At 41.9% G+C, this 24,865-nt stretch overlaps 1 protein-coding gene across 2 annotated transcripts in view; it reads left to right on the top strand.

The window, feature by feature from the left end:
* MAP3K1 (mitogen-activated protein kinase kinase kinase 1) overlaps nucleotides 1-24,865 on the top strand; it is a 70,201-nt gene that overhangs the window by 10,768 nt on the left and 34,568 nt on the right. The window contains exon 1 of one of the 2 annotated variants that reach the window (XM_075411152.1): nucleotides 7,698-7,770. The exons of the other annotated variant lie outside the window; for it this stretch is intronic. The gene's annotated coding sequence lies outside the window, so the exon portion shown is untranslated. Of the gene's footprint in view, nucleotides 1-7,697; nucleotides 7,771-24,865 lie in introns of those variants that run through there. 2 annotated transcript variants of the gene reach the window in all.

Raw genomic sequence — 24,865 nt, 5'->3', positions numbered from 1 at the left:
CATCTGCATTTGAAAACACCTTCTTGTGCAGCAAATATGGTAACGAACAAATTTATGGTTTGGTGGAGGCACAAAGCAGGCTGATGGATTTTGCCCTAAAGAAATTTTTAAAACTTTTTGGTTTTGCTTGGAACCGCAAATAATTAGTGCATAAGGATAAATGCAGACAAAGTTTTCACTGTAGTTACAATTGGGCAAGGTTTTGGCATTTGTTAGTAACAGTCAGTCTACTGCATCTTTCCTCGGGGTTCCTTACAATCACTTTTGGAAAATAAAAAATACTGTGTAGAACTTGCTCTTTTTTCCCCGAGTTCACTTTAGAGAACCAACATCTCACTGTCTCTCCTGAAGGCCCAATGTCTGCTTTATTGCATTTCTGAGCCTTATTGTGACACAGTCTGCATTTTGAAACCTAAAAGGAAATGGGAAATGAGACAATATGGGTCTAGCACTGTTACTCCCTTTCCATGTTCAAATAAATGGCATGTTTTTATAACTGGGAGGGGATAGAGCTGGCTCTCACAAGGGAAGTGGTTAGTGTAGCTGGTTCTTACCGTGGTGACTTTTGATAAGGATTTGTTGGGTTACTATATACTTATTTGCAGTCACTAAAATAATCTGTCGTTACAGGATATAAAATGTTTAACTCTTTCAATTTAACTACATTAATCCTTCAAAAGCTAAGAATGGGCAGTCACGGTATAAGAATTGAGAACTACGCTATTCCTTATTCGTACAGCAGCTTGCTTTTGAGTTTCTGTAGATGTGTGGCTGGCTAACGCTTAACCGGAACATATTAAGCAAGTAGATAGGAAGGCTGTCTACTGAAAGTGTTGACCTTCCCTGTCTACAGTGTTCAAAGAGATACAGTTTGGGACCTGTATCTCAGTGTTTATGTAGTATTTGTTGTTAGAAATATGACTGAAGCTGACAATACAAATGCCTTTTAATTTTCCAGGACCGGATTATGTGACAGTGCGTTCTTCACTGGTCCTGTGCACCCTGGGCTGAATTCAGCCCTGCTTCAACTCCCCTTCAGCGGTGCCTCTTCCTTCTGATATCTGCATGGACTTGGAGCTCCATCACCCTAGTCACAGATTGCCTGTCAGTTTAGTGTAGCAATTAATTCAATAGGTGACATCAGTCTTCAGCTTCTAGTTCATAGCCAGGTCGCTTCCAGTACCTGGTATAAGATTAACTTGTTGAGAAGAGTGTTTCCATAAACAGTCCATTATTAAGACACAAGGGCATGACTCGTTTCACACACTGACTTTACTCCAACTGTAGTTCCACCAGTTTTTCATGGAAACTAGTTTTTATTTGTGGTCTTTTATGTGTGATGTACTTTTATAGTGATCTGAAAAACACTTACACATCTGTTTGAAGAGGTGAGACAGCTTTCTCAGTTACTGTCCCGTTTTTGAGAGGCTGCTACTGTGATACAAGTCCACATGGTAAGAAGTAATATCAGTCTGACATCTTTTGTGATCATGAATTTTTGCTCAATTGTTGAATATCTTATTAATTTTCATTTTTATGAAACTTTGTGTGTTAGACCAGATGCTTTTGACCTCTACTTTTCTTAGACATTTGTCTTGCATACTATTCTGACAGACCTTTACTTTTCATAGACCTTAAATTCAGCATATTTCAAGTATGTTTCAGTGATGGTAGTTAAACTTTTAAAACATCTGATCCCACATTGATTTGACATAAGATTCCTTTTGTAATCTCTTAATATGTGGCAATTCCATTAAACTAGAGCACTTTCCAAAGTTGTAAGAGGTCTGGATTCCCCCCGCACACAAATTAAAATTTAAAAAATTGAAATAAAAATTAATTTGAAATTAAAATTATTCAAATTAATTAATTTTAATTCTTCAAATTAAACATTTGAAAGAATTTTTAAATCTTCCAAAGTAAAAGCTACATTGTGTAGTAGAGAAAATGAAATTAGATTATTAATTTGTAATAATCAGACAAATTCTGGGATAGATTTCTTACTGTGTCATGTTAACACAAGTTGTTTTTAACTAAGGTGGAAAGTCCATTCAGAGGAGTCATAACACAGCATGGTGGTCACAAATGGGACTATAAACTAGTACAGCTGCCATACTGGTCAGGGTGCTTGACAGTCACCTGTTTAATTTGTTGCTGCTTAGTCCTTTCATATGCTGAAGCACAGCTGATGAGTAGAAGCTTGCTTGGTGACACTTCAGGGAATTACCTCAGATTCAGTTGTTGTTACTGATTTCCTTTGGGTGAAAGATATTTCCTCTGTAATGGGGGATAATTACCCCTTTCTGAAGTTGGTTCAGTGAAACCTTGCACTGTTACTTCCCGCGTTTTTATGACTAGTTCATTACTAGGCTATGTATTACTGCTTCAAGTCACAGTCCTAGTTTGTCTTTTGTGTTTCTTATCTTTAGATGTGTTGCTTAAAAAAAAAAAACAACAAACGCCACTCTGCTTTAGATTACTACTGATTTTTATACGGATTCTGATTTTAAATCCTCAAATAGATTGTGGAAGTGTGGACAACACGCAACCTACTGAGATTTCACTTAGGACTGTTTCTGCAAAAACCACCCGTGAAACTTTTGGAGGAAAGCATTGTAAGGTAGACTTGACAATTTGATCTTTCCGTGTAAGAATGAATGTTCCTGAAGATAATTAGGTCTTCATTTTCATTTCACTTAGTTTTGAGTAAGACAGTTACGGCTGCTTGCAAATAAATGAAGTCAGTTTAAAAATTGTTGTTTGGTCTAGTGAGTGTAACACAAAGAGTGAGCAACTAATAACTTGGTTCAGAAGGAAAAAAAAAACCAAAGCTGCAAAGGTGGAAGCTCTTCTCAGCTGTGCAAGTTTAGATTTTTTTGCAATGTGAAGATTCTTTAACCTAATTGAGTGTACAATTACAGAAAGTTCAAACAGAAAGGAGCTGTGCTTCCTCAAATCCAAAAATCAAAAAAGCATTAGGTGAATTGGCCTCACCTGTGCCTTAAGTACATGCTGGTACTTGAAAAGGATCGCAAACCATACCAAAACTTCTAGCTAGCAACTTTTTTCTAATTTTTTTCATATCCAGTTGGATTCTTACTCATTCTAGTCTCATTTTCCTCGTGATTAGGCTTTTTTCAAAGTTAATGTCATATCCTTTATTCAGTGTTTTTTTTCTAATATTGGCATTTTGAAACACATTCTTGTGTTGCTGCTTTCTAGATTTATATACTTCTGTCTGAATGTTCGTACAAAAACCCCACTCAAGTTACTAAAATTTCTTTTAAGTTCCAATTAATAGTTCTGGATTTCTCTTGTCAGTATTTGATTTGTGTTTTCTGGAGATGAATTCATCCTCTTCTTTCTTCTTTACTGTGCCCTCTTTGATTAGAATTGCTTACGCAGAAAGCGAAGGTTGAATTTTAAATACACCTGGAATATAGAATTAGTTACTTATATGTGAAGTGTAAATTTAGTAACAGCTTTGGGAGGCTTGGTGTTTTTTTAGAAAACCAAGTTGCTCTAATGGATATGTCCATATGAATTGGGAAGCTTTTGTAATGTGAAGGCAGGGAGGGGAACAATCTGGAACAGCAATCACTGGTAGTCTTTCACCTTCTTCAGAAATGCAATGCCCTCTTTTTCTGAAGCTGGCAATGGGAACAAATCAACAGAAGAGTATGTTTGTCGGCCAGTTTGCTCAAACGATGTGGTTTTATTCTGACTTTTGTAGGATTAGATGCACAATATTAAACATTATTTGCCTTAGTAATTTGAAGGTGGAAGTGGTGAAGAATCCTCTGAGAATAACGCCAAAATTTTACTCTTCTCAAAGTATGTAACTTGCTTGAGGTGCTTTTTTGTTAAATGTTTTTGAAGAAAGACTAGCTGGCTTTTATCCGCCAATCTGAAACCCAATAAGCTTTTTTAAGGTCGTCATTTTAATGGACCAGAATTTGTTGCATGAAGAAATTATAAGATGGCTTTGAACAGAAATACAAGATTCAGTCGATGTTATTTTAACCTCCCCTTAGACCACTGAAATAAAATGAACAGGAAAAGCTCTGGAAAGCAGAGTAAGACACACTTGAAAGCACAGATTCACTTAGTGCCTTTCTTATTTTAGGGTGTATTCATGGTGTTCAAAACTACAGGAGAATCTTTGTGAGAAACTGGTAATAAATTGAAGTAAAAACTTACTGCAGGAATGTATGTATTAGTTTCAGAAATTACTGTTAAAACTGCAGTGCAGGAGGAGTGTCTCGGTGAATTTAGTGCTGTGAAATGACTGAGGAATTCTTTTCTAGGTTGGTCCCAAAGTGAAATGGCCATACAATCTCCAGCAAATGATCAGGCTTCTGGACCTTTTACAAGAGAAGATGGTTTCTCAGCCAGCCTCAAAACTTGTAGTCTGTGTTGGCAGGGATTTGTGTCTGACAGTGGGATGTGGAGAGACGAGTCTTGGCTTTAATGAAACTCTGCAGCTGATTCAGCATTGTCATTTATGGCCGGTTCTTCTGAGTTTGTCTTTGTTGTATGCATGTGCTTGAAGTATTTTGTGTTCGTTGTTCTTCACTGCGCTAAACAGCAGGGTGAAAGTTAAGGAAAAAGTATTTCTATAATGAAGTTTTGTGTCAGTTTTTTGGGAGGTGGGTTTCTGATTTTGGCTTTTTTTCCTGGAAGCACAGACACCCAAGGAATGCTAGTTTAAATAAAGCTGTTCTTATAGGTGCAAAATTATATAGATGGCTTTCAAATATAAGGTTAAAAAATAAAGCACATGTTCTTCCTTAATTACACCCATGTCTAGGTCTAATACTGTTATTTAAACCCCCTTAAATTTATGAAATATTTTTTAATAGTGTCCAAGACCAAGGAGGTCTTGCAAAGCGCGTAGTTTTATTATTTTCTGGGATATTTTCTAAGATTTTAAAATCACAGAAGTTGTAGAATTGTGCAGTTTGCTTTCACTGTAGATGCACAAATCTTAGCCTGCAGATTGGTGTGAAATTTTCCATCAGATTTACTATTTACATTGCATTTCATACGTGAGGTCAAAAGGTGTCCTATATACACTGGCATAAAAACACCATGCGGGATTTGCTAAGAAGTGAAGAGAAATCTCAAATCCACTTTTAGAGTAATGGTTAAATGAAGTGGAAAACAAATATGGAAGTTATAATTTAAACTTGTTCCACAGACTCAATCTAGTATTTACTCCTTTTCTTAGTCTTTGAAATGCTTTATTCCAAATGAAAGGGGAAAAAAATTGAAGCAGATGTGTTTTGCTCACAGACAGCCACATTGTCAGTGTCAGCTGGGAAAAGTTTGGACCCAGCGGAAGTAAGGATGCCCGTCAGGCCTGCTGTGTAGGTTAGTTTCACAAGTGAAATATTGCTGAGTAGTGCAATTCCAGCTCATGGGAATGAGGAATATTGTAATAATTATGATAGTATGGCATAATGCCTACATCAGAAATCACTTCACAAAGATGCCTTAATGGTGTCAAAGGATTGTTGTTGTGTCTGATTTTCAGCACTCCCTGTGGAAACAGTGCTTCAGTCTCCTATCTCAATTTATTTCATTGCCTATTAATAAGCAAGCAGTTTACCAGCAAACTTGAGCATGTACCTCTGTGACACCAAGTGGCAGTTACGAGATACTTGAACACATGGAATGAAGTGTAAGGAATGAAGTGTAAGGAGAGAATATGTAGGTTGGGTTTGGGGTTTTTTGTGAGGCAGGGAAAGATACGGATATTGGAGTGATTTCTTTTAACTTTGTCTGATACTGTTTCAAGACTTTGTTTGCATTTTTTTTTTTTCTTCCAGAGTTAGTGTTAATTGTTTGCTTGCTTGCATAGATAGAATTTCTTGCTTCATTTGTGGGGTTGCCATGAATACTAGCGTAGCTTTCATGTCTTTTGATCTGATGGCAAGTTAACAATATGTTTCATAATGTTGTACACTGAAAGCCTTGCTTTTAATGATCACATCACTTTGTGAAGCACTGAAGGGCTATGCAGTGGGAAATCGTTTTATTTGCTTATAATTGTACTAACTGGTGAATATATGAAACCAGAAGAAGATTCAGGCAAGGATAACTGTGCTTCCCCTCCCGCCAACCCAGACACTAGTGGCACTTGTGCATTGTGCGAAATTAGACATAGACATTTTTTCTTATTGCTCTCATACATTTGAGTTCTACAGCCCTTCTGGATATTTAGATGGAGTAAACAGGGGGGGGAGAAAAAAAAAAACCATGAAAAAAACTGCCTCTAGGTAACTTAACTTGCTTCACACATTGATCATAATTTTTGTTGGCAGCAGTTTCACTCATGGGCTAGATTTCATGCTCTGCTTTCTTCTCAGCAAGAACATCGCTGTAAACACCTCTCTTTGCTTATTGGTTCCTGGACAGAGGGGAGGGCATGGTACGCTGTCCTATACATAAGAGATACCCATATCCTATGGGTATGTAAGTAGTTTACTCTCACTGTGAAACTGGAGCTGGTAGGTTGCAAATGGAACAGACAGCTGCTGCTTGCATAGTAACATCTCCCAAATGAGCTGATGTTTTCTTTACTGTATGACTTTCAACTAGATGTATTACGTGTGAATGACACAAGATTTCTTCTGCTGTAAAGAGAGTATTTTTGTAAGAGAAACATTTGTATTTTGTGAACTGTAAAACAGCTTTCCGTAAGAAAAGAGGCAGACCTGAGTTTGTTGCTCCTAGATGAATTTTTAAAAGTACTGCTGTAAAAATCTTCTGAGAGAAATTGCAGGTAACAAACGCCCTGAAATTTTTTTTAGCTTACCTCATGCAGCTGAATCTTTAGCAGACGGTGAGTTTGCTGTGGACTTGATGCAAAGTAACCAAATGTTCACTGCAAAGAACGTCCCAGTGAGTGTCTTCTGTGGCACAAGGAGACAAAGTCCTGATCTCCAGTGGAACACTTCCTGTTGTGTTTGTAGTGAATGTGTCACAGTAAATTGTTTATTACTTAAACAAGGTGTCTAAGCAGAAGCTGAATTGTGACAGATATATAGTATAGTAAAATTCAGTTCTGTCATGATTGTATCTGTTATTTAACAATTATGTACTTTAATTTGTTGACTGTGTACTGTGCTGTTAATAACAATTCAGTGCAAAAGTCACGTAAGACTGTCACACGCACATTTCCCTTTTTATGATTGTTGAAGCAAACAGCTGTATTTCTACATTGTCCAATGATTTTTTTGTTTTTTGAATATAACAATGCGTAGAAAAGGAATTGCTTGATAAAATGTACTCAGATGTTAGAACAACATTCAAAAATAACTTGTTTTCCAGATTTCTGTCTCCCATGAACTGAGTTTCATAGAGGTTTTTGTGTGCTATGACAGGAAGGAGAACGGTTTTTTCTTAGCCAGAGAAGAGAAACTGAAAGCATGCCACTGAGTTCTGCAAAATGTTTTTTCGTTTCCCAGTTCTGCAAGGGAAAGAGTCCTTATGAAGCCGCCTTTAACTTCCATGAGTAACTATCTTTGTCTTTAATGCCATCTGTGTTATGGCAAATATAACTTTAATGTGTGTATTGTAATTTCTGTCTGTTTTCTATTTATGTTTCAGAGAGAGCATGAGAATGCATCTTTCTTGACTAATGTCTGATCTTGTTCTGTCTAGGCCTTGGGAAGAAATTGCCGTTTTGTTATTGATGCCTTCAGGATTTTGAAGTTGGTTTTTGTTTATCTTTAAGTCTGCTGCCAGCTTTCCCTCACAGCTGAGGTACCATTTTGAGCATGCTAATGAAACATTATCAACATCTAGATACAGTAAGCTGTTTCTGTCTGCCTGTTAAATGGTGAAAAAGTGACAGTCTTTTTAATAGTTTTGCAAAGCAGGAAATTACAGACTTCTGATGCTTTGTCAGAAACTTCAATGCCTGGAGCAGGAAGAACTACTGAGATCCCTAAGAACGTGTTCCAAGGTACAAACACACAGTGTTTCTGTTTTAGCATCCCTGTTTGTGAGGAAACAGATTTAACTGAACACATTGTCTTTTTTTTTTTTTTTGATAGTTTGTGGTAATTGATACTCATCTTCTGATTTGTTTAGGTAGGACTTACAAGTCATTTTTTAACAAGCCATGGTGCAATCTGACCTTATTTCTAAGAATTCATTGCTAGTATAGCTACCTCGGGGAAAGCCTTCATGAAATGGAACTTACCTTCCTTCCTCTGCTGTTCTGGGCCATATGTACGTGACAACACTGTCAGATCTGTTTGTTGAATGTCTGCTTGCATGGACAGCTTCTTTTAGATTTTTAAGATAAACCATATTTGTTCTCCTTCCCTCCTCAAAAGGTCAAGTAGGTCATTTGGGATTTTCCATCTGTCAGTTTGATTTGAGTGGAACTTACTCACTGAATATGTAAGACATTCTGTGGCAGTATTGGATGTCCTAATCTGAAGTATTATATCTCTGCCTCCTCACCCATCTCCGTTCCTAAAGAGGAAAGAAATTTTAGGGAAAGCTAAGGTGCTAGATTACTTATGTTGCTAGGAAATGCTATCTGTGTCATGGTAATATATATTGGAGTCTGGTAATATATTTTGGAGTCTGTAGTTCTCCTCATTGGGATAATTATTTGGTTATTGTATTTTAAAAGCAATTGTATATAATGGCATTTCTGGTGTAAGATTTTCTGAACATCGAAACAGTGGGATTTCTGGTATCATTCTTGTGTATTAGTGATTATAGTGTGACATTTAATCAAGGACATGCAATGTCTTCTACCTAGAGAAGTCAAAGACCTTCTTAAGATGAAGTTATTAAAGCAAAAATAAGGAAAGCAAAGTCTGTACTTTGTAGACAAATAGTTTTCTCAGTACTTGAGGGGGTACCTGAGTACTGTCCTCCTTTTTGACTTACCTACAGGAGCAGATTTGATTATTAGAGTTTTAAACTTGCCTCAGGGTTTTAAAAGAAGGGGGGGAGGTCAAGGTGTGTGTGTATGTGTGTGTTTATGGGAATTCTTTTTTAAGTTACTGTGTTCCCAGCCTTCAATTTTTCTGTTTTCTAACAGTGGGTTTTATTCCATAACCTACATTTGTACACAAAGGTGGCATATAGATTGGAATAAACCATCTGCATTTACCTCGAATGTATATCTAACATAACTTTCTGCACTACAGTTAATTTCAGCTGTCATCTTGCCTTTTTTTTTTTTTTTTTTTTTTTTACAATATTGTGCTGTGCTGAGTAAACATAATTTTTTCTTTTTCCTTGAGGTCAGCTCAACTGGTTTTAAACATTTTCGGTCACTTCATGTGACATACTTTCAACTTCTAGAGTGCAGTCTACGTACAAACCAGCAGATGAAAGGCTACAGCAGATCAAAAATCGACTGGGCAAATTCATGCACAGGCATCCTCCTCCAATTCCACCCTGAGGCCACACGTTGCTGGTGAACCTCGGGAAGCATCTAGGGGGAGGAGTTCCTCAGAGGTTGTTCCTGCAGTTTTACCACAGCATGCACAGGTATTTGCTGTCTGACATAGGATGCTGGGCTAAGTGGACTGCTTGTTTGGTATTACAAAGATGCTCTTTATGGGGAGATCCTGTGGAGTGACAGATTATGCAGCTGGGAGCCTGTTTTGGTTTCGGCTGCCCCAGGCAACAAAAGCGCCACAAGGCTGCCCCTCCCCCCGCCGAGGTGCGGAGGAGAAATGGAAAGAAAGAGGCAGAAACTGGTGGGTCGGGATAAGGGCAGTTTAACAGAACAGCAAACAGAGGGAACAGTAACAACAATGATACAGATAAGGAGAAAACACTACAAAAACAGACCCGCTCTCTCGGACCGCACCGGCGCCGCACGCTCCCGAGCCGCGAGAGAGTTCCTGCCGCGCCACCCCCGCCACCGGAACCCAGCATGACGTCACATGGTGTGGAATACCCGGCTCTGTTTGGCCAGGTGGGGTCAGCCCCCACCCCCCGGCTGTGCCTCTTCCTGGAGTCCGGTGAAAATTAACCCTGTCCTGGCCAAACCCAGGACATTATCCACCCCTTATTCCATACCATCTACGTCATGCCCAGGTCCCCCATTGTCCAGTTGATCACCACCACTTCTCCTGTGTCCAGATATCATTCCCTTAGTCTATGGATCATCACTCTAAAGTGTCCGTTGAGTTCATTTAATCCATGACTTCAGGCTCCATCTGTCGTAATGGTCTTCCGTGGCAGGGGAGGTGATGTGTGGTGATGGGCGGTCACTTGCTGCATCCAGAGCTCACGGCTGATGTATCTGGTGCGGCCCGTGCCCACAGTCTGCAGGAGATGTTGATCTTGATGAAGTTGCTGGATGCCAGTTGTTGAAAACCAGGTCCAGTTCCATCATCGCTGTGCTCTGCTAGGTTTTCATCGAGAAAAGTCCATCCTTCTTTAATCTGGACGATTCTTACTATGCTACTACTGCTGCAACATATAACAATTATAACAGTGATAACAGACAGTGACAGGGTTATTTAACAATTAACTTTGTACAGTTTATTTATGGACTATTCTCGCCCAAAATTAAATCCCCATGAGGTACACATCGGACTTCCCCATCCTTCCGCATTACCCACCAGGTACACCCAGGTCCTTGAGCAAAAGCAATCCCCCAGATGGGCTTGCCTTTGCCCGAGGCAGGACTAACCCAAACCGTCTTCCCTAACATGTTCCGCATGTGCACTACAGGGACTTTATCCCCTTCCACGGGGCGCTGAGGTTTTGACTGGGCAGGACCAGCCCGGTTGGTGGACCCTCTGGTGTTAACCAACCAGGTGGCCTTTGCTAAATGGGTATCCCAATTTTTGAAAGTCCCACCCCCCATTGCCCTCAAAGTGGTTTTTAGCTGCCCATTGTAACGTTCGATCTTTCCAGAGGCTGGTGCATGGTAGGGGATGTGATACACCCACTCAATACCGTGTTCTTTGGCCCAGGTGTCTATGAGGCTGTTGCAAAAGTGAGTCCCGTTGTCCGACTCGATTCTTTCGGGAGTGCCATGTCGCCACAGGACTTGTTTTTCCAGGCCCAGGATGGTATTCCGGACGGTGGCATGGGGCACAGGGTAGGTTTCCAGCCATCCGGTGGTGACCTCCACCATTGTGAGCACATAGCGCTTGCCTTGGCGGGTTTGTGGCAGTGTGATGTAGTCAATCTGCCAAGCCTTCCCATATTTATATTTTAGCCATCGTCCTCCATACCACTGAGGCTTTACCCGCTTGGCTTGCTTGATTGCAGCGCATGTTTCACATTCATGGATAACCTGTGCAATGGTGTCCATGGTCAAGTCTACCCCTCGGTCACGAGCTCATCGGTATGTCGCGTCTCGTCCTTGGTGGCCCGAGGTGTCATGGGCCCACCGAGCTGTAAACAGTTCACCCTTATGTTGCCAGTCCAGATCCACCTGAGCCACTTCAATCTTAGCAGCCTGATCTACCTGGTGGTTGTTTTGATGTTCTTCAGTGGCCCGACTCTTAGGGACATGGGTGTCCACGTGACGGGCTTTTACAACCAACTGCTCTAGCCGTGTAGCAATATCTTGCCACAATGGGGCAGCCCAGATAGGTTTGCCTCTGCACTGCCAGTTGTTCTTCTTCCATTGCTGCAGCCACCCCCAGAAGGCATTGGCCACCATCCAAGAGTCGGTGTAAAGATAGAGCACTGGCCACTTCTCTCGACTGGCAATGTCTAAAGCCAGCTGGATGGCTTTCACCTCTGCAAACTGGCTGGACTCACCTTCTCCCTCGGCAGTTTCTGCGACTTGTCGTGTAGGGCTCCATACAGCAGCCTTCCACCTCTGCTGCTTCCCCACAATGCGACAGGACCCATCCGTGAACAGGGCATACTGTTTCTTATCTTCTGGCAGCTGGTTATACAGTGGGGCCTCTTCAGCACGTGTCACCTCCTCCTCTGGCGATGCTCCGAAATCTTTGCCTTCTGGCCAGTCCATGATTACCTCCAGAATCCCTGGGCGACTGGGGTTTCCCATTCGGGCGCGCTGGGTGATCAGCGCGACCCACTTACTCCACGTAGCATCAGTGGCATGATGCGTAGAGGGGACCCTCTCTTTGAACATCCAGCCCAGGACCGGCAATCGTGGTGCTAGGAGGAGCTGTGCTTCAGTGCCCACCACTTCTGAAGCAGCTTGAACGCCTTCATATGCTGCCAGAATCTCTTTTTCAGTGGGAGTATAGTGGGCCTCTCGGATCCTTTGTATCCCCGGCTCCAGAACCCCAGGGGTCGACCTTGAGTCTCCCCTGGTGCTTTCTGCCAGAGACTCCAGGTTGGGCCATTCTCCCCGGCTGCGGTGTAGAGCACGTTTTTAACATCTTCCCCTGACCGGACTGGACCAAGGGCTGCGGCATGAACTATCTCCCGTTTAATTTGTTCAAACGCCTGTTGTTGACCAGGGCCCCATTCAAAATCATTCTTCTTCCGGGTCTTGTGGTACAGAGGACTTACAATCTGGCTGTAATTTGGGATGTGCATCCTCCAAAAACCCACAACACCCAGGAAGGCCTGTGCTTCCTTTTTGCTGGTTGGTGGAGACATAGCTGCTATTTTGTTGATGACATCCATTGGGATTTGACGGCGCCCATCCTGCCATTTTATTCCCAAAAACTGGATCTCTTGCACAGGTCCATTGACTTTACTTCGCTTAATGGTGAAACCGGCTTTCAGAAGAATCTAAACTATTTTCTCCCCTTTCTCAAAAACTTCCTCCGCGGTGTCACCCCATACAATGATGTTACCGATGTACTGCAGATGTTCTGGGGCTTCACCCTTTTCCAGTGCAGTCTGGATTAGTCCATGGCAAATGGTGGGACTGTGTTTCCACCCCTGGGGCAGTCGGTTCCAGGTGTACTGGATGCCCCTCCAGGTGAAAGCAAACTGTGGCCTGCACTCTGCTGCCAAAGGGATGCAGAAGAATGCATTAGCGATGTCAATTGTAGCATACCACTTGGCTGCCTTTGACTCCAGCTGATATTGAAGTTCTAGCATGTCTGGCACGGCAGCACTCAGCGGTGGTGTGACTTCATTCAGGCCACGGTAGTCTGTTGTCAGTCTCCACTCTCCAGTAGATTTTCTCACTGGCCATATGGGACTATTAAAGGGTGAGCAAGTTTTGCTGATCACTCCTTGACTCTCCAGTTGACGGATCAGCTGATGAATGGGGAGAAGGGAGTCTTGGTTGGTACGATACTGTCGCCGGTGCACCGTTGTGGTCGCGATTGGCACCTGTTGTTCTTCAACCCTCAGCAACCCCACAACGGAAGGATCCTCCGAGAGACCAGGCAAAATGGACAGCTGTTTAATTTCTTCCGTCTCCACAGCAGCTATGCCAAAAGCCCACCGATACCCCTTTGGGTCCTTGAAATAGCCTCTCCTAAGATAGTCTGTCCCAAGGATGCACGGAGCCTCCGGGCCAGTTACAATGGGGTGCTTCTGCCAGTCCTGTCCAGTGAGGCTCACTTCAGCCTCCAGTATACTCAGCTCTTGGGACCCCCCTGTCACTCCAGAAATGCAAATGGACTCTGACCCTTTGAACTCTGATGGCATTAAAGTACACTGTGCACCAGTGTCCACTAGAGCTTTATACTCTTGTGGATCTGACATGCCAGGCCACCGAATCCACACTGTCCAATAAACACGGTAGTCCCTTTCCTCCACCTGGCTGGAGGCAGGGCCCCTCTAATCCTCGTCAGAGAATTTGCTGCTCACCTGCTGTAAGAATGACTTGGAGGTCCCCTCCAGAGGATCGGAATCAAGGTCAAACTGTCTACGTGGTCTGGAGAGCTGGCTGCTGGAAACTGGAGCGGCATTTTTCCTAACAGAATCCCCTTTGGTGATTGTTTTACCTCGCAACTCACGTACTCGAGCCTCTAGACTTGAGGTGGGTTTTCCATCCCACTTCCTCATGTCCTCTCCGTGGTCATGCAGGTAGAACCACAGGGTGCGCCGTGGTGTGTAGCCTCTGTATTCCCTCTCCTGAGCAGGGAAACGCTTGCCCCTAATAGCTGAGACACTGGAGTTCATCTGGGTCTGTGGGTACCTGCTCATCATCTGTGTCACAGTAAACCAGCTCCCGCACAGCTAATTCCCTCAAGTACTGAATACCCCTTTCCATATTGGTCCACTTGCCAGGATAGCATACAAAATCGTCACTGAAGGGGTACCTCTCCCTCACACCTGACAGAAGTCTCTTCCAGAGGCTGAGGATTTGTTCCTTTTTCCCAATGGCCTTGTCAATGCCTCCATCCCTGGCCAGGAATCCCAGCTGTTTGGCTTCCTTGCCCTCTAACTCCAAGCTGCTGGCCCCATTATCCCAGCACCGCAGCAGCCAGGTGGCAATGTGCTCGCCTGGGTGGCGGCTGAAATCTTTCCGCATGTCTCGCAGCTCGCCCAGGGACAGGGACCGGGTGATGATCTCTGTCTCTATCTCCCGCGATGACCCTGGCTCATCGTCATCCCTCCCGGAGCGATCTTCTCTCTTTGCTTCTTTCTTTAGTTTTACAGGGGCGACTGCTACTGGCACAGGTTGGTCATTGGGCTCAGCCGCGCTGCCTGCAGCCGGAGCTGGGGCTGCAGCAATTGCTGTGCCTGCCGGGGAAACCGAGGCAGCCCCTGCAGCTGTGGCAGTGGCCGTGCCGGTCGGGGGGGCTGTGACTGCCTGCTGGGCTGGAGGGGCTGCAGGGCCGGCTGGGGGGGCAGCGCCAGTCGCAGTGCCTGCCGCTTCGCTTGCCCCCCTTTCCCCTTTAAGGCACTGAACAGTGTTGAACAGGGCTCGGTAGGCGTGGGCCAGACCCCAGCACGTTGCTGTGATTTGTGTCTCTCTGGAGTTCCCAGGGTGGCAGCACGCTTTTTGCAGATATTTTACCAGTTTGTCCGGATCCTGTACTTGTTCAGGGGTGAGTTTAAAAAACACCGGAGGTGCCCACTGCCCTAGGTACTTGCCCATGCTGTCCCACACACCCAGCCACTCACAGCTATCCGGGGGGGCAGGTCTCTGCACGATGTTCTTAACGACTTGCTTAACCCTAAACAAAACCCAAAACCCATTCAGGAGGCATAACAAAAGGAGAGTGCTGGCCTGAGCATCCCGTTAGGACCAGCCTGAAGGAGAGAGGGGGGGAGAAAGAGTGGGGGAAGGTATCCCCTTCGGTTTTCCCCACAGATTGGGTTTGTTTATTAACAAATTCTAAGACATAGGACCCGAGGTACGGAAATGACCGCAGTGCCGCATGCAAATACAAGCCTAATTTCATGCACAGTGATGTTATCATGTCATAAGTCGATATCATACAGTAGAGCAAAATTATCATCCTGATCTTTTTCCCAGCGATGATGAACAGCACGGCATTGAATACATACTGCAAATAAGGATTCAAAAACCACAGCCATCTGATCAAGGACAGAAACATTTTTACCGGCGACTATTTAACATAGAAAAATGCGTATAACAAAATTTAACAAAATCTAAGAAAGCTGTTTTAACACCCGCTGCTCAGCCCTGCCGTTATCCCTGCCCCACGTTGGGCGCCAAATTAATGTTTTGCTTTCGGCTGCCCCAGGCAACAAAAGCGCCACAAGGCCACCCCTCCCCCCACCGCAGTGCGGAGGAGAATGGAAAGAAAACAGGCAGAAACTGGTGGGTCGGGATAAGGGCAGTTTAACAGAACAGCAAACAGAGGGAACAGTAACAACAACGATACAGATAAGGAGAAAACACGACAAAAACAGACTCGCTCTCTCGGACCGCACCGGCGCCGCACGCTCCCCAGCTGTGAGAGAGTTCCCGCTGCCCCCCCCCACCGGCACCCAGCGTGACGTCACATGGTATGGAATACCGGGCTCTGTTTTGCCAGGTGGGGTCAGCCCCCACCCCCTGGCTGTGCCCCTTCCTGGAGTCTGGTGAAAATTAACCCTGTCCTGGCCAAACCCAGGACAGAGCCTTATGAATGCATAGGGTCTACAGTTGCCTGTAAGCTCTATTCTTATATTTATCTTCTAGTCTTGGTGCCATGCTTCCTTTCTTTCCTGAAAATACAGCGTTTTCTTCCTACCATAAACAGGAAACAAAGGAAGTAGTTAATTATGGGGAGTAATCTCTTGAAAAGAGACCCAAAAAAAGTAGTATTAATTGCTTTCAGAGTGTTAAGCTTTCCAAATACATCTGATCTCATGGCTGCAGGTCATAGCCCCTGCTATCTTGCTGCGTAATTTCAGGTTGAAGGAGAACAAACTTCAGATTTTGGGGGCTGTACTTCCTATTTCTGCAGCTTCATTTTATTGACAAAACTTTCTTCATCCTACGATCCAGTAGTCTCCAGTGTGGTAAATTCCATTGCTGCATGTGGGGCGTTGTCTCTGCTGGAATAAATCTATATGGCAGTGCATGTGTGCTGTGAAAATGGAAGACCTTGGTACTAGGTCTTAAAAGACTGACTGCAGCTTGTTGATCAGAAATGCCATCCTGTCTGTTTTCCTGGGAAACTGTTACAGGGCCATGTTATTCATAAGACTGCAGATCAAATCAAGTTCAACAGTTTTCCATTTTCTCTTCGCAAAGTCTCAAAATGTGTGGTATTGTTTTTATGTGTTGTGGGTTTTTTTGTTGTGTGGTTTTTTTGGTTTTTTTTTTTTTTGAAGTCAGATCCACACCAATAGGGAGGAATGGAAACAAATAATCGAGGTGGGGAGTAGGAGCTCCTCAAACTGACATTGCTGCTGGGAAGATGGTGTATGGAACTGCTTCAACAGGTTGCTTACCCAAGTTAGGAACGTTTCTGGCCACTTATTCCTCTGCAGTGGCATATATAGATCTTTGTTCAGAGCCCAGGTTTTTAAATTACCTAATGTGTTTCTAGGGTTGTTATCACTCTAGTTCTAATGTTAGTACTTCATCTAAGGGTATTCTAGCACAGAATTCAAGATCCTGCTTGCATATAAATATTTTATGGACTCTTTGCTGTTTGATTATTGTTGTTTAAGTACTCAGTGTATTTTTTTCATGCTTACAAGTATCTTAATCTGTAGAATTTAAGTGTTTAGGGCTGAGATTTAGATCCGTAACCAAACTGAAAAAAGTACCCATGTCAGCAGTAACTTGGCTTTTCTTTAGTAGATATGGAATGGCAGATGAAGGAGTGATAAGAAATAAAATTTGGGTGGCTGGATTAAGTGAATTCATGCTTTCACATGAATACCCTGAAAAACTGGTTTTTTTGCTTTTCACTCATAAATTTTTGAAAGCTGCTTAGTAAAGAAACAAAAAACTTGCAATTTTTACTTTTTCTGTGTTGTCCCATGAAATAAAATTTCAGAAATCTCTCTGAACCTCCATTTTACAAATGTGCTGTATGCCTTCACTTTGATAGCATTCCCTGGGATTCACTTCAGCTTTTTTCAAAGATTACAAAATCACTTAATAACTCTGTCACATACTGCTAGTAGATTGAAAGGTTTTAGAACTTTGTTGCAGCCTGCTGTGAGCTGATTTATGTTGAAAAAAAATGCAATAATTCTGATTTTTTTCAGGTTTATTATCTAGTTCAACTCTGGCCTATAGAGTAGACTTTATGTGTGCAATTTCCATTTTTTTGTGGGAGTACGCCCTTTATTTGGAATGTTAAAATTGTCAGCTTTACTTGTTTTGAGTAAAAATTCAACATTTCTGTTTAATTGGGTTTGTATTTCCTAATGAGCTAACTAGGAAAAATATTGCATCTTGTGGTTATGCATGACAGGTTTTAAAACATGACTTACACAAGTTTTTTTTCTTACTAGCCTAACATTAGGAAGTTCAATTTATTAAGAAATATTAAAGTTCAATTTTAAAATTGCCATCAGGAAGATTTTATGTTACATTGGTTGCACTGACAGTGTGAGGTGGCAAGTTAAAAAACAGTCTGCTGCAGGAGATGAGAGCTGCAGTTTTGTTCTGTAACTCTAGAGCAGGTGAGCGTGGCTGTAAAGCAAGCTCACATTTTCCTGCCTTTTGTCATTACAGTGTGGATTGTGAATTAATTGTATTGAAACTATCTGAAATCCAATATTGCTAGGGGGCAACATTAAAGCTAATACAGAGGCAGATGCAGGTAATGCGTAAAACACACCTGTGCATTAAAACAGTGTTCATGTTAAAGTTTCCTTGTAGGGGGGAATACATGCGATCTGCTTGCAGCAGAATCTGAGGTTTTTGTCTTGCTTTTGAAATTTGACAGAGCTACAGAAACACTGTCCTGTACATAAGGCTTTGTGTAGCACGCTCTCTGCTTAATGTATGGATTTTTAAAATGTTTGATGTATTGGTGGCAACAAAATTTAGGTTGAAGTACATTCGTTTTATGATCCTCTCACAAGTGAGGACTGATACAGTTTACGTGCGGTTCTCGTATAGCTTTAACTTGCCCTGTAAGACCTTTCTTCAGAAGCAGGCAAAATTTCCAAGGACAGTGCTAATACATGTGAAATTGAAAATCAAAGCTCTGATACTTCTTCCCTTTACAAAAAGAAAAGCATGAAGGGATAATTTAAATAAAATCTCTGCTATTCAGGACTGAAGTTTCTCTTGAGATGTTTTAAACAAAATGCAGAAATGTTTTCAATTCCACTGCTGCCTGAATCATACTCACTAATTCCTAGTAATGATTGTCCTTGTTATTATGACCACCACCACCTGGTTGACAACTAGGAAGCAGAGCAATGTAAGAAAAATATTTGTAATCTGGCTTTCACTTATTGCAAATGGCTTCAATATGGTAGCACTTGGGCGTGTTATTTTTTAGGGAGGCATGCTGAGAAACTTAGATAAATAATAGTTGGGACAAGGAAATGTTTTCAGTTGAGTATGTTGTTGGCAGGGGACTTCTGTGCTAGAGATTTCGAGAGTCAGATATAAATTAATGAAATGCAGCCAGATAAGTTATACTGTTAGTCTCCAAATCTGGTTAGTGATGGAAGACACCTGAAAAATAAAAAGTGGATGTTGATTTGACTATTGTTTTTATGTTCTAGAATAGGCACTCCTGAACCAGTGGCCTACATGTTTCTCCAGCATTTATAGCTTAGTTATATTTTGCAAATCCCATAAAAATAAGAAAAACAAAGGTTTTCTGTACAAAGGTGTAACTTTAAAATGAAAAATAAAATCTGCAAATCAGGACATTTGAAAACCATGCTATAAATTTGGACTTGGTAAGAAAGCCTTCTAAAGAAAATTTAATTACTTGTAATTTTAGTTTCAATATGGCCTTGCTTCTCATGTGTAATAGTGAAATGTCATCTTCCAGACAGATGATAGGAAATTTCTCTTTTCTTTATACAACTTTCTCAGACGTATGAGAAGTTTGATAAAACTCTGGAACTTCTTTGCATGTATGTGTAACTAAGTGATTGTTCAACCTAGCAAAAATGTTTTTAATTATTTTAGTTTTGGCACGTTGGATAAAGTTTACTTCTGTGTATACCTTAGTTTTCACTAGCAAATTTACTGCTAGAAAAGCATTAGGACATCCTGTTTTTCTGGTCTCCGGGAAGCAGTTCACTGCTTTCACTTCACTACAAAGCTCAGGTAGGCATTAATGCTTCAGGATAGCCTGACCACATGTTTCATATAATTTCTTAAAATTGGTTCATCTGGGTGGGGGGGCAGGGATGAAGCAAGGAAACCTTGTCATTGCTGTACGTGAATACTTAGTCATTGTGGCCTTCATGTGGGAGCATCCCAGCGTTCTTCCTTATGTTGGGAATATTGATGAAAGGGCCTTGCTATTATTATTTTGGATTTCTTAATGTAAGTTTATTGATAGTGTCAGAATTCCAGAGAAATGCTCCATTAAATTTGTAGAGGGTGAACTCAAGTGTGGACAGAAGATGGATGCTTGAGGATTGCGTGGATGAGCTTACATGAGTAGTCCACAAAAGCCTAGTGTATAGTATTGCAGAACAAACACAGTCTTTGTCTTTTGGACTATGTGGGAGAGTAATTTAAAAATCTGAAAATGCTCTTGTGTGTAAATGTTATTTTCTTTGAAGCCATGGACTTCACTGAGTGCTGCTGTCTCAGCTGAAGCAATGCTTGAGGGTACTGCACAAATGGTTAATAACCGCTGCTTATCAGTACCTTTCAGGGTCCTTTAGCATGGATGAACTGCATGGCAATTCTTAATCAAATTTTCCTTGTTTGCTGGTTCATGGCTTGGAGTTTTTCTTGATGGTCTGCTTTGACTATCTGAATTGAAAAACTGGAGTGGGCCCCGGGCTTGCTCTGTTAACTAACTGAAAGACAGTTGGAGTAGTGGTAGGTCATATGTGGCTGAAGAAAAATTGATATCACTGGTCTTAAATGGTATCTGCTGTCTTAAGTGGTCAACAGCATACATGAAATCAGAACCTATTAGCTTCAATACTAACAGTCAGTTTCTGATGCACATAAAGAGGATCTGACATTGTGCACTTTCAAAGTACTAAATACTGTATTTATTCAATCTCTGATGGTTGTCAGTATTACATATTTAAAATAAGTCCCAAATAAAGCCAAACTCAAATTTTAAGTGCATCATTGTAATTTCATTTCTGAAGTTCCCATTTTTAGGGAATCTGAGTGAGAGAGAGATCTTTGTCACTGAAAACATGTCTCCTGCCTGAAACACACATATATCTGTATATTCCTGTGCTCCAGATTATTATCTTACAGATATACTTGGCATGCATCCCACTGAAAATAGCTTTGGTTCTTATCTTATAACCAATGCTGTTGAATACAGTTCTCTGAATAAGTAAGTAAATGTTTTTTTTTGTAATCATACTTATTTTGTAGCTTCAGCAATGTAAGACTACTTCCTTTTCTAAAACAATGGTTGTTTCTTTTTTGTGCTTGTGGGTTAGGATAAATGAAAAAGCTTTCTTACAAGCCACTTTATTGTGATACCTATCTGTGACAATAAAGAAAACTGCTGGAGTGCTTCTGTTGGTATTTTTGAAATAAGTGTTTTTTGATATTTCAGTTTTCATTGCTTAACTTTTTATAGTTTTCTGAACTTCCTTGTTTGTCCACAAAACTTGTGTACTGTGATTGCCTGTGCTTATTCCCGTTTATAAATTCCATGGTTTTCACAACTTTTTTTCCTCCTTCCCTGGTTCTTTTAGATCAATGGAAAGATGACATTGGTAAATTTAGCTACTCTGATTTTGTATAACAATAGTATGTGAAACTTTGAGTTACTGTTGTAACTCCTTCCTAGCCAAAACCCATACAGTTACCTTGGGGAGGAGATCTCAGAATGGAGTTACGAACAGTAATTAGTCTCTTACTCAGTTGTGCTGCTGTTTAGAAGGCACACTGAAAGATTAATGCTCCAGTTCTGGAAAACTTTCCTCTGTTCCTCTTCAAAGGGGTTTTTAACAGCAGTAAAAATTGTGCATCATTCTACCAACCATAGATACAGTTGGCAGGATCTAGTGTTCATTACTTATTTTAAAATAGTATTTATTACTTCCAGTATATTTTGTGGTGTCAGTCTCACATGAGGTTAGACACAGATTTGTTCCAGCTACCATGCAAGTACATATACCAGAATGTTTGAATAATGCAATAGTGGGAGATGAGTGAATATCAGTGTAGACTTGGGGTAGTTCCACAGTTTGGTTTATTATGTCTTGTTGGTCATCCCTTTTAATCTTTCCATACATGCTTAAATACAGAATTGTTTTCAGTGTTCAAAGTGGCATGATGGTTGTCGTAGTTGAGCCTGGCTGGCTGCAGGTGCCCACCAAAATTGCTCTGTCACTCCCCTCCTCAGGGGACAGGGGAGAGAAAATACAATGAAAGGCTTGTGGGTCGAGATAAGGACAGGGAGAGATCACTTGGCAGTTACCATTCATGGGCAAAATAGACTCAACTGAAGGAAATTAGTTTAATTTATTACTGATCAAATTGGAGTAAGATAATGAGCAATAAAACCAAATCTTAAAACACCTGCTCAAATCCCTCCCTTCTTCCTGGACTCATAACTTCATGAGAACAAGTCTTAAGAGGAGTGGCTGAGGGAACTGGGGCTGTTTAGTCTGGAGAAGAAGAGTCTGAGGGGGGACCTTATTGCTCTCTACAACTACCTGACAGGAGGTTGTAGGGTGGGAGGTGTTGGTCTCTTCTCCCAGGTAACTAGCGATAGGACGAGAGGCAATGGCCTCAAGTTATGTCAGGGGAGGTTTAGATTAGATATTAGGAAAAATTTCTTTACTGAAAGAGTGGTCAGGCATTGGAACAGGCTGCCCAGGGAGGTGGTTGAGTCACCATCCCTGGAGGTGTTCAGAAAACATGTAGAAGTGGCACTTGGGGACATGGTTTAGCAGGCATGGTGGTGTTGGGTTGATGGCTGGACTTGATCTTGAAGGTCTCTTCCAACCTTAATGATTCTATGATTCACTCCTGATTTTCTCTCCCCCCTCCCCCTGAGCAGAAGGGGGGGATGGAGAATGGGGGTTGCAGTCAGTTCATCACACGATGTCTATGCTGCCCCTTCCTCCTCAGGGAGAGGACTCCTCACACTCTGCCCCTGCTCCAGCGTGGGGTCCCTCCCGCAGGAGACAGTCCTCCACGAACTTTCCCAACATGAGTCCTTCCCACGGGGTGCAGTCCTTCACCAACTGCTCCCGGGGGGGGTTCTCTCTCTCCATGGGTCCACAGGTCCTGGCAGGAACCTGCTCCAGCATGGGCTCCACACAGGGTCACTGCCTCCTTCAGACATCCACCTGCTTTGGTGTGGGGTTCTCCATGCGCTGCAGGTGGAGATCTGCTCCTCTGTGGACCTCCATGGGCTGCAGGGGGACCACCTGCCTCACCATGGTCTTCTCCACAGGCTGCAGAGGAAAAATACCTGCTCCGGTGCCTGGAGAACCTCCCTCCCACCTTCTTCAGTGACCTTGGTGTCTGCAGAGTTGTTTCTCTTGCATGTTTTCACTCCTCTCTTCTGGCTGCCGTGCACAGATGGGGTTTTCTTCCCTTCTTAACTATCTTATCCCAGAGGTGCTACCACTGTTGTTAATGGGCTTGGCTCTGGCCAGCGGTGAGTCCATGCTGGAGCCAGCTGGCATTGGCTCTGTCGGACATGGGGGAAGCTTCTGGCAGCTTCTCACAGAAACCAACCCTGTAGCGCCCCCCCCTCCCCCCACCAAAACCTTGTTACACAAACCCAGTACAGTGGTGTAATCAGTACAGTGATGATATTTTACATTTCTTTTACAAAACAGTCACTTTACACAATCTTGATGAAACGAAAATATTTCTTGTAGCTAGGAAGCATGGAAATCCTAAACAGTGCTGTCCTTGAGTCAAAAATTGCTGTATAGTTTCAAAAATAAATGCAAGAAATGAGAAGTAGCCAAAGCATTTTCTGGTAGAGTGCTGAAAAGCAGAAGTGAAGGCACCACCTTCAGCTCCCCCATAGCATTTACTTGATTTGAATTCAGAATGTTATCTAATGACTTTTTGCAGGAAGTGTAGGTTTGCTTTTTTTTAATTTGATTTTTTACTTACTATTTTGCCTGTAATGATTACTGAAGCCATTGGTCTAGAGAACTCAGGAGTGTGGTCAGAGTGGGATGCAGGGAGCTGTCATATAGAGCTGTACATACTGAGCACTGGTTTTAGTAAGGAGAGGGATGACAAACTGCTTGATGATCCAGAAAACCTGCTGAAGGTTAGCAGTAGTCCACTGGAAGTTGGTGTCCTAACTAAAATCTGAAGGTAATGAAGGCATTTTCACTCACTACCAGTGTCTCTTTAAACCAAGACTTTGCACTTTATGTCAAACACTGCTACTCTTTCATTAACGTGGACTTAATAGCACCACATACATCTCACTAGATGAAAATAAATTAATTTTGCTTGTTTGATTTATTAAGACTGTTTCATGGATAGGAAGAACTATATCTATCTGACCCAATGGCTCTTAGTTCTTACATCCTTCCTCAAATAGTGTATAAATGCTTATTACTGCTTCTAGCTGATGTTGCACACTATGTCTTGAAGTTAGACTATTCCCTTTCACATAGCAGCATGTTTTGCGTACATGTGATATCCATCTATATAATTTCGTGCTCATGCATCTTTCACATATATGCAACGTTATTTTTATCTTTTTATGGCATGATGCCCATGGTTTGTGAAACGGTGTTTTCACAGGTACTTGCTTACAAGAGAATATATCGTGCCTAGGAGCCTGGGAGAGAATGACTAAACTGAAACACAAATGCAAAGCCTTCTGATCAAATTCTTTTCACATGGAACATTGTGTCCTTCCTCAAATCACACGTGACCAGCTGGAGCTCTTGTAAAGTGATGCCTCTGTAGTGTTCTGCTTTCACAGTGCTACGTGAATGCATCGTGCAATTTTTTGTTGATACTGAAGATGCCCCTTTTCCTTTATCCAAGCCTATATCAAAGAGATGTGAGCTCACTGCATTTATATTCTGATAGTATGTAATTTGTAGTTAGTATCAAGAACTACACTTCGAAAGAAGTATGCATTACTATGAATTAAGAACTTAAGTACATAGTTATAAGTGAGATATGAATGCAGCAAAGTTTTTAAATAAAATCTCAGTCAGGAATACGTTGAGGATGATAAGGAGTAATGATACATTTTTTTTTTTAAGGAGTAGTCCATACACTTGCTGTCCTGTAATTGGCTTCCTTACTTCGTTATCACAGACCTGTTTGGTTATTAAGCAGGGTGTGTGTGTGTGTGTTTATTGCTTGCTTAACTACTATTGATTTGTTTTTATTTTTATTTTTTAATTTATTTTATTTTTTAAATTACTTCATTAAATA

Source organism: Opisthocomus hoazin, chromosome Z, assembly GCF_030867145.1.
Source record: "Opisthocomus hoazin isolate bOpiHoa1 chromosome Z, bOpiHoa1.hap1, whole genome shotgun sequence".
NCBI classification, from domain to species: Eukaryota; Metazoa; Chordata; class Aves; order Opisthocomiformes; family Opisthocomidae; genus Opisthocomus; species Opisthocomus hoazin.
Note: the sequence above shows the minus strand (reverse complement) of the source record. Positions and strands in the feature narration are given on the sequence as shown.